This window comes from Lagenorhynchus albirostris, chromosome 19 (genome assembly GCF_949774975.1).
Source record: "Lagenorhynchus albirostris chromosome 19, mLagAlb1.1, whole genome shotgun sequence".
Taxonomy (NCBI): domain Eukaryota; kingdom Metazoa; phylum Chordata; class Mammalia; order Artiodactyla; family Delphinidae; genus Lagenorhynchus; species Lagenorhynchus albirostris.
Genome location: NC_083113.1, coordinates 50,404,061 through 50,410,348, shown reverse-complemented (window position 1 = coordinate 50,410,348; position 6,288 = coordinate 50,404,061). Strand labels below are relative to the sequence as shown.

Below are 6,288 nucleotides of genomic sequence, written 5' to 3'. Positions count from 1 at the left end.
CTGGCACCCTGATCTCAGACTTCCAGCCTTCAGGACTGTGGGAAATAATTGTCTGTTGTTTAAACCATCCAGCCTATGGTGTTCTGCTGTAGCAGCCTGAGCTGCCTAAGACGTAGGAGTGAAAAGTACTGCGGTGCTTTAACAAGGGAGCAAATTGAGTGAGTGAGTGTTTCTGCTTAGCTGTACTGAGAACAGCAACCAACCTGCAGCGTTCACAAAGTCAGAATCTAACCAAGATGCTGGGGAAATGTCTCCAGCCCTTTGAGCTAAACAGGAGCCTATACCAGGGAAATCTGACGACATTACAGGGTTTATTATTGTTATATTGATCTCCTATTTTGCCTACTCTTAAATAGAAAGAGAAATGACCTAACTTTGGCAGCCAGCCTCAAGTGTGCTAAAGGGAAGACATGAAGGGTTCCCACTCTAAGACTTGGGCTAAGGAATAAAGGGGCAGCAGGAATCAGGGAGAAGAAGGGGAGGAGAGAAAGATAATAAAGTCTGCTCAGGACTTCCCTGATGGTGCAGTGGTTGAGAATCCGCCTGCCAATGCAGGGGACAGGGGTTCGAGCCCTGGGCCGGGAAGATCCCACATGCCGTGGAGCAACTAAGCCCGTGCGCCACAACTACTGAGCCTGCGCTCTAGAGCCCGGGAGCCACAACTACTGAAACTCCCGTGCCGCAACTACTGAAGCCCGCGCACCTAGAGTCCGTGCTCCGCAACAGGAGAAGACACTGCAATGAGAAGCCCACACACTGCAAAGAAGAGTAGCCTCTGCTCGCCGCGACTAGAGAAAAGCCCGTGCGCAGCAACGAAGACTCAACGCAGCCAGAAATAAATAAATAAATTTATTTATTTAAATAAATAAAGTCTGCTCAGTCAGCTTCCCTTCTCTTCTTCAAGTGAGTCGGTTATTACTTAATTTATCAAGAAGATCTGAAAATATTGGGATTGGTCTTTATCCTGCCCATTCAGTTATTTTCACGGAGCTCCTACTCTGTGCGAAGTCCCGTGAGAGATAGCTAGCGCGATTTACATACTGACTGTCGCCTCTAGGAGCTTGAAAATGTTGGGACAGTCGCCATGTCCATGAATAAGGGCCACAATAACTCAGAGCAGGGACACACTGTTTCTGGAGGGAGGAATCTCGAATGGTTGTATGAAGGAGGAGAAATATAAGTCAGGATTTGAATTATCGGTGGGATTTGGGTGATGGATATGAGAGCGGGAAGGACTCTCGGGCACAGAGAACCTTGTCGTAGACGAGGCAAGTGGGACTGCATCGTAGGGCTTCGTAAGTATTGCCTGGAGAGCCTGTTAAAAATGAAGGTAGTCAGGAACCATCCAGAGAAATTCTGATAAACAAGGCCAGGGTGCGGCTTAAGGATGTGAATTTTAAGGACATGTCACGTGAATCTGATGCAGAGGGTCCAAGGACCACCCCTGGAGGAATGCTGGTCTAGAGGAGAGCCGGTGAACCCCAAGGTAGCAGTATTTGTTGAAGGGCATTCATGTAGAATAAACTTGGGAAGGTTGGTAGGAGCCATGCACACAGAAGGTCTTAAATGCTAAGTGCTTTATTTTGCCACATAGCTACCATTTTTTTTCTTGAGCAGTCACTATGAACTAGATCCTCAAAAGAACATTGTAAGAAACTTATTTTAGTCCGATGTAAGATGAAGACCCCTAACCTTAGATGAGGGTAAGTGACATGTTCGTTTCCCCAAACAGTAAGTGGCAACACTGGGAATCAAACCCAGGTGGTTCAGTAGGTAATGGGTAATGGGGTCAACGTGATTAGAAATGAGATTGAGAACAATCGTTGGCTACGTGATGAAACAGAAGAAATTGATGGTGGAGTGTCTCCTGAAACGGCGCAGACAAGGGTTAGGTACAAAAGACCTGCCCAGTGGAAGAGAGGGGAGATGTCGCAAGAATTCCTGGAACGTTTTGGGCGATTGTATCGCACGGGGTGGAGTGGGCCCATCGCACTTCTCAGTCACTCACGATTTCATCAAGTTGGCAGAGGCCTTGCACGGCCCCTTCCGCAAACCCTGTCCCTCTGGGACTCAGCGTACGTGGGTGTTGTCAGCACTGTTGGTGATGTGCTGACCTCCAAGCCTCCCTGGCACACGGAGGAGCAGTAGATTGTTGAGATGAAGGTGTTGAAGTCAGATGTCTTGGGTTCAAATTCTGACACTCCACTTCACTGCCTGAATGACCCTGGGCGAGTTTATTTCATCTCTTTGTGCCTCCGTTTTCTCATCTGTAAAATGGAGAGGTAATATTGGCATCTTCAAGCAACGGATATGGGATTGAAATGAGATAACATATAAGAAAGGCTTAGAGCCACTTCTGGTGCAGAATAAGCACTTACTATATGCTCGGATCTACTCACATTGCTACTATCTTTACTATTTTATTTTTGACTTTTATTTTTGTGTTTTCAGCTTCTAGGCATTGTGAATCTTGGACACGCCTGTTGCTAACTTGACAAGCCACAGGCTTATTTGTTCAGCACTGAGAGAAGTTTCCGTATCAAGAGCCTGCCTCTGAGGGAACGGACTGTGGACAGTGGTCAAGGAGAAATTCCTCTTCTGATTAGTTTTATTGCCCCTGTGACATCTGAGGAGTATGAAGTAGGCTGGTAATTCAATCCTAGAAGGAAATTGGAATATTAAAGAAACAGCTTATTGTTGCAATCCCATCAAACTTGCCTCTTCCAGTGGCAGTGAGAAGCTCCATTGTGGGTAAGGTTTCCTTCTTACAAAGTGAGCAACACCCTGCTAAAGGGGAGGGAGTGTCTTCTCTTCTGAATCCTTCTCCCTGGCGCTCTGTGACTGTTATGTCGGTAACTTTTATATATGATTCACATTCGTTTAATGACTGTAGGATTGATATATTTTCCCCACACTGGGCAATGAAACCAGTTATATTTGTTGACTCTCATTAGACTTCTTTTTTATGTATGGAGAATTGGGGCCACTGACCACATAAATCATGGCCATCCCAAGAAGTCTGATGTAAAGAAAATAAGCTGAATTATTTAAAGAGCACCTTCGCAGCTTACAGTTCTCAGAGAAAGCTAAATGTAAGGTGGGAGCAAAAATATGCGCCCGAGACGTATATTTACAACTTGGGGAAGAAGAATCCAGGAGGGAAGAGGAAGTACAAAAACTATGGGCCCGTAGCCAAAACGGAGTTGATACATTTGAGGAACTGGGAGGCATTTGCGTGTAGTAGGCAAAGGGCAGCGGGCTGTGAGGGAGCAGAGAAACTTCAGGAACCAAGGTACATAAAGCTTGGACAGCCATGGTTTCATTTGGAATATAGTTGAAGCTGTGGAACATTTCTAAGCAAGACTGTAAGATATTATGACTTACATCTTTTAAAAATTCACTCTGGGGCTTCCCTGGTGGCGCAGTAGTTGAGAGTCCGCCTGCCGATGCGGGGGACGCGGGTTCGCGCCCCGGTCCGGGAAGATCCCACGTGCCGCAGAGCGGCTGGGCCCGTGAGCCATGGCCGCTGAGCCTGCACATCCGGAGCCTGTGCTCCGCAACGGGAGAGGCCACAACAGTGAGAGGCCCGCGTACCGCAAAAAAAAAAAAAAAAAAAAAAAAATCACTCTGGGGTCTGGTAGAGAATAGATTCTAGAGGACAAAAGTAGAGGCAGAAGTTGGTTAGGAGGCTATGCTGTCAGGCTGTGAGTTAGAGTAGATACTCAGTGAATTGTGTAAAAATACTACATAATTCATTCTCCTAACATGCTTGAGCTGAAGAAAACTATGGAGTACTCTGAAGTTAGTTGAAAATAAGTCATTGCTACCCCTGGAGAGTTACAGACTCTTCTTGAACTTCAAGATTTCTGAAAATTAGCTTGTGGCGTCATCAGCTCTTATGCCTGTGCGTGGGTGTAGCAGCTTCTGCACACCGTGGTCTGTGCGAACGGACAGCACTGCAGAACAGAGCACACTGACAAAAGGGAGAAGCCTGGTGTCTTAAAGAAAGGAGCCTTCTGTCAGTTGAAGGCCATTTATTAAAAAAATAATTAACCCAGAGGTACAAAGAGGTACAAAGTCCAGTGGAAGAGGGGGTGGGAAACTGGAGAAATGAAAACAAGTCCTGAGGTGTCATGGTTCCCAGCAGGAGTTGAACAGGTGCTGGGGGGAGTGAGGGCAGCAGGGCACACACTTCTTCAGGGCGGCTGGATCCATCTTGTGCGAGACTCAAGTCATGGACACGACCCACCCCAAGGGGACTACTTAGCATCAGGCGGCCTAAGCTAATTTGCAAACTCCTGACATTCTTAGAGTAATTGCAAGCCAATTTGGCCAAGGGCAAATGACTGCCAATGGTGAAGTCATTTCGCAGAATTCTCCTTGCTTACCCAAATCCTACAGCTGAAGGAAATAAGAGAAATTTAAGCAGTATATTGGACTCCCAGAGCAAAAGTCCTAAGGTAGAAAATGAACACCAACTTACAGAACCTTAGCCCTTCAGAAACCCATGGATTTAATGAATTCCAGCTTCTCTCCCTAGCTGACCCCAGTTTTCTTCCCTTCATTCCAGGCCTGGGGCTGCGAATCAGGTTTTTTAAAGTGTAGCTGAGCCTGCTTCTTGCCCACAGGCAAAGAAGCTCTGGTCGATGGAGAGGAGTTATAAGGAGGTCTGTTTTAGCTCAGAATTGGGGAAAAAAATGTTTTAGTAACCATAGCTGCCCCACAGTGGACAGACTGCCTTGTGAAATAATAATAATAAGAGGTTAACATTTATTGAGCATATACTAAGCACTCAGACACTAAGCGCTTCACGTGCATTATTTTATTTGGTCCACAGCATAGCTCATTTTGCAGATGAAGAAACTATAGAAGGCTGAAAGTTATGTGTCTGAGGTCACATAATTATTCTACATCTTATCCCTGGGGTGGGGTTGGTAAACAGAGACTGCACGTTTGAAAGAATGAATGAAGGAATGAATTTAATTAAGTTCCAGAAATAGTTTTTGAAAAGCTACTCTGTGCCAGGCATAGTGTTAGGCATTTGGGAGTCAACAAAGACCAAGATGATCTAGATGATGGCTGGAAGATCTTTCCAGACTAATAGGAACGATTTAGGAGGTACTTTAGAATTTATAAAATTAAACATTTACAAAATTCCCAAAAATGTGGTGACAGCATTTGGTTGCATTTTCAGGTGGAGATGGATTTAGGAAAGACTTTCTGCATGAAAATGGCATTTCAACTGGACATAGAAAGATCATCTGGAGGGAAGTTGGAGACAGCTTGGGGACCGAGGAGTATTCCAAAGTATGGCATTTACCTTTTATTCATGTAATTCATAAAATTCGTACATTTTATTCCTGAGTGTGAGGAATTCATGAGTGCTTTTTCTAGGAGGGGGTGATCTGAAAGTACCAAGAATGATCTGCTAGCTAGAAATGAAGAGATTTGGTTAAAAGCAAGAGTGACGGTCAGAGGCCAGTTCGATGTCCAGGAGAGTGGGAACAAGACCCTGGGTAGGAGTGATATGAGTTGGAGGAGAGGGGCAGGCGGCTGGAAGAAAGCTTTTAGAGGTAGCATCAGTGAGTCGGAAGTAGGCAGACTGACAAGGAAGACGGAACCAATGATGCTTCTTAGGTTTTGAAACCGATTAACTTGGAGGATGGTGGTACCATAAGTTAGGGACAGGAGACCACTTTGGGGCCCTGAAGTCTGGGAGAAAGAAAAAGGAAGGAAAATTTGATCATGGATTCACCACGAGCATGAAAAACACTTCTCTTGCTTCCCTGCTTTCCAACCATGGTGGGGGGGTGTGTGTTGCTGATTGCTGTGTCCTAGTAGTCTGTGTAGCCAACTAGCATGTGTTAACTATACCACGTATTTCCCAGGTACCACCGATGCCATGAACAAGACAACTTCAATCCTTGCCCCCCCGGATTGCCCAAGTAACTATTAGCAGATGACAATTGCGGTAAAATCTTTGAAGGAAGGGTGTTAGCTTGAACAAGGCTTTGGCTAGGCTTCCGTGAGAAATGCAGTTCCAGCTGATACCTGAATGGTAATGATGCCTGGAATACACGTTTTAACTCACATGCTCTGTTTTCTTGTGATTGGAATAAAAAGCAAAAGATGTGGGCACTTGAAGCTGCTTGGACCTATGCACTCCAACTTTCGATGAAATCCTCAATGCAGGCATAAAAGGTCTCATTGGTGGGAGGTGCTGACCACGTCTGTCTTCAATGTCTGCCCTTCCTTCTGTTGGCTGGACCCACTACCTTGTCAGTTGGC

At 45.6% G+C, this 6,288-nt stretch overlaps 1 long non-coding RNA gene across 1 annotated transcript; it reads left to right on the top strand.

The window, feature by feature from the left end:
* The first annotated feature begins 2,518 nt into the window (after positions 1–2,518).
* Positions 2,519–6,040, top strand: LOC132509918 (uncharacterized). The gene is made up of 3 exons (XR_009537171.1): positions 2,519–2,751; positions 5,195–5,307; positions 5,889–6,040. It is a non-coding gene; the product is annotated as an uncharacterized LOC132509918 (long non-coding RNA).
* Positions 6,041–6,288: the final 248 nt, after the last annotated feature.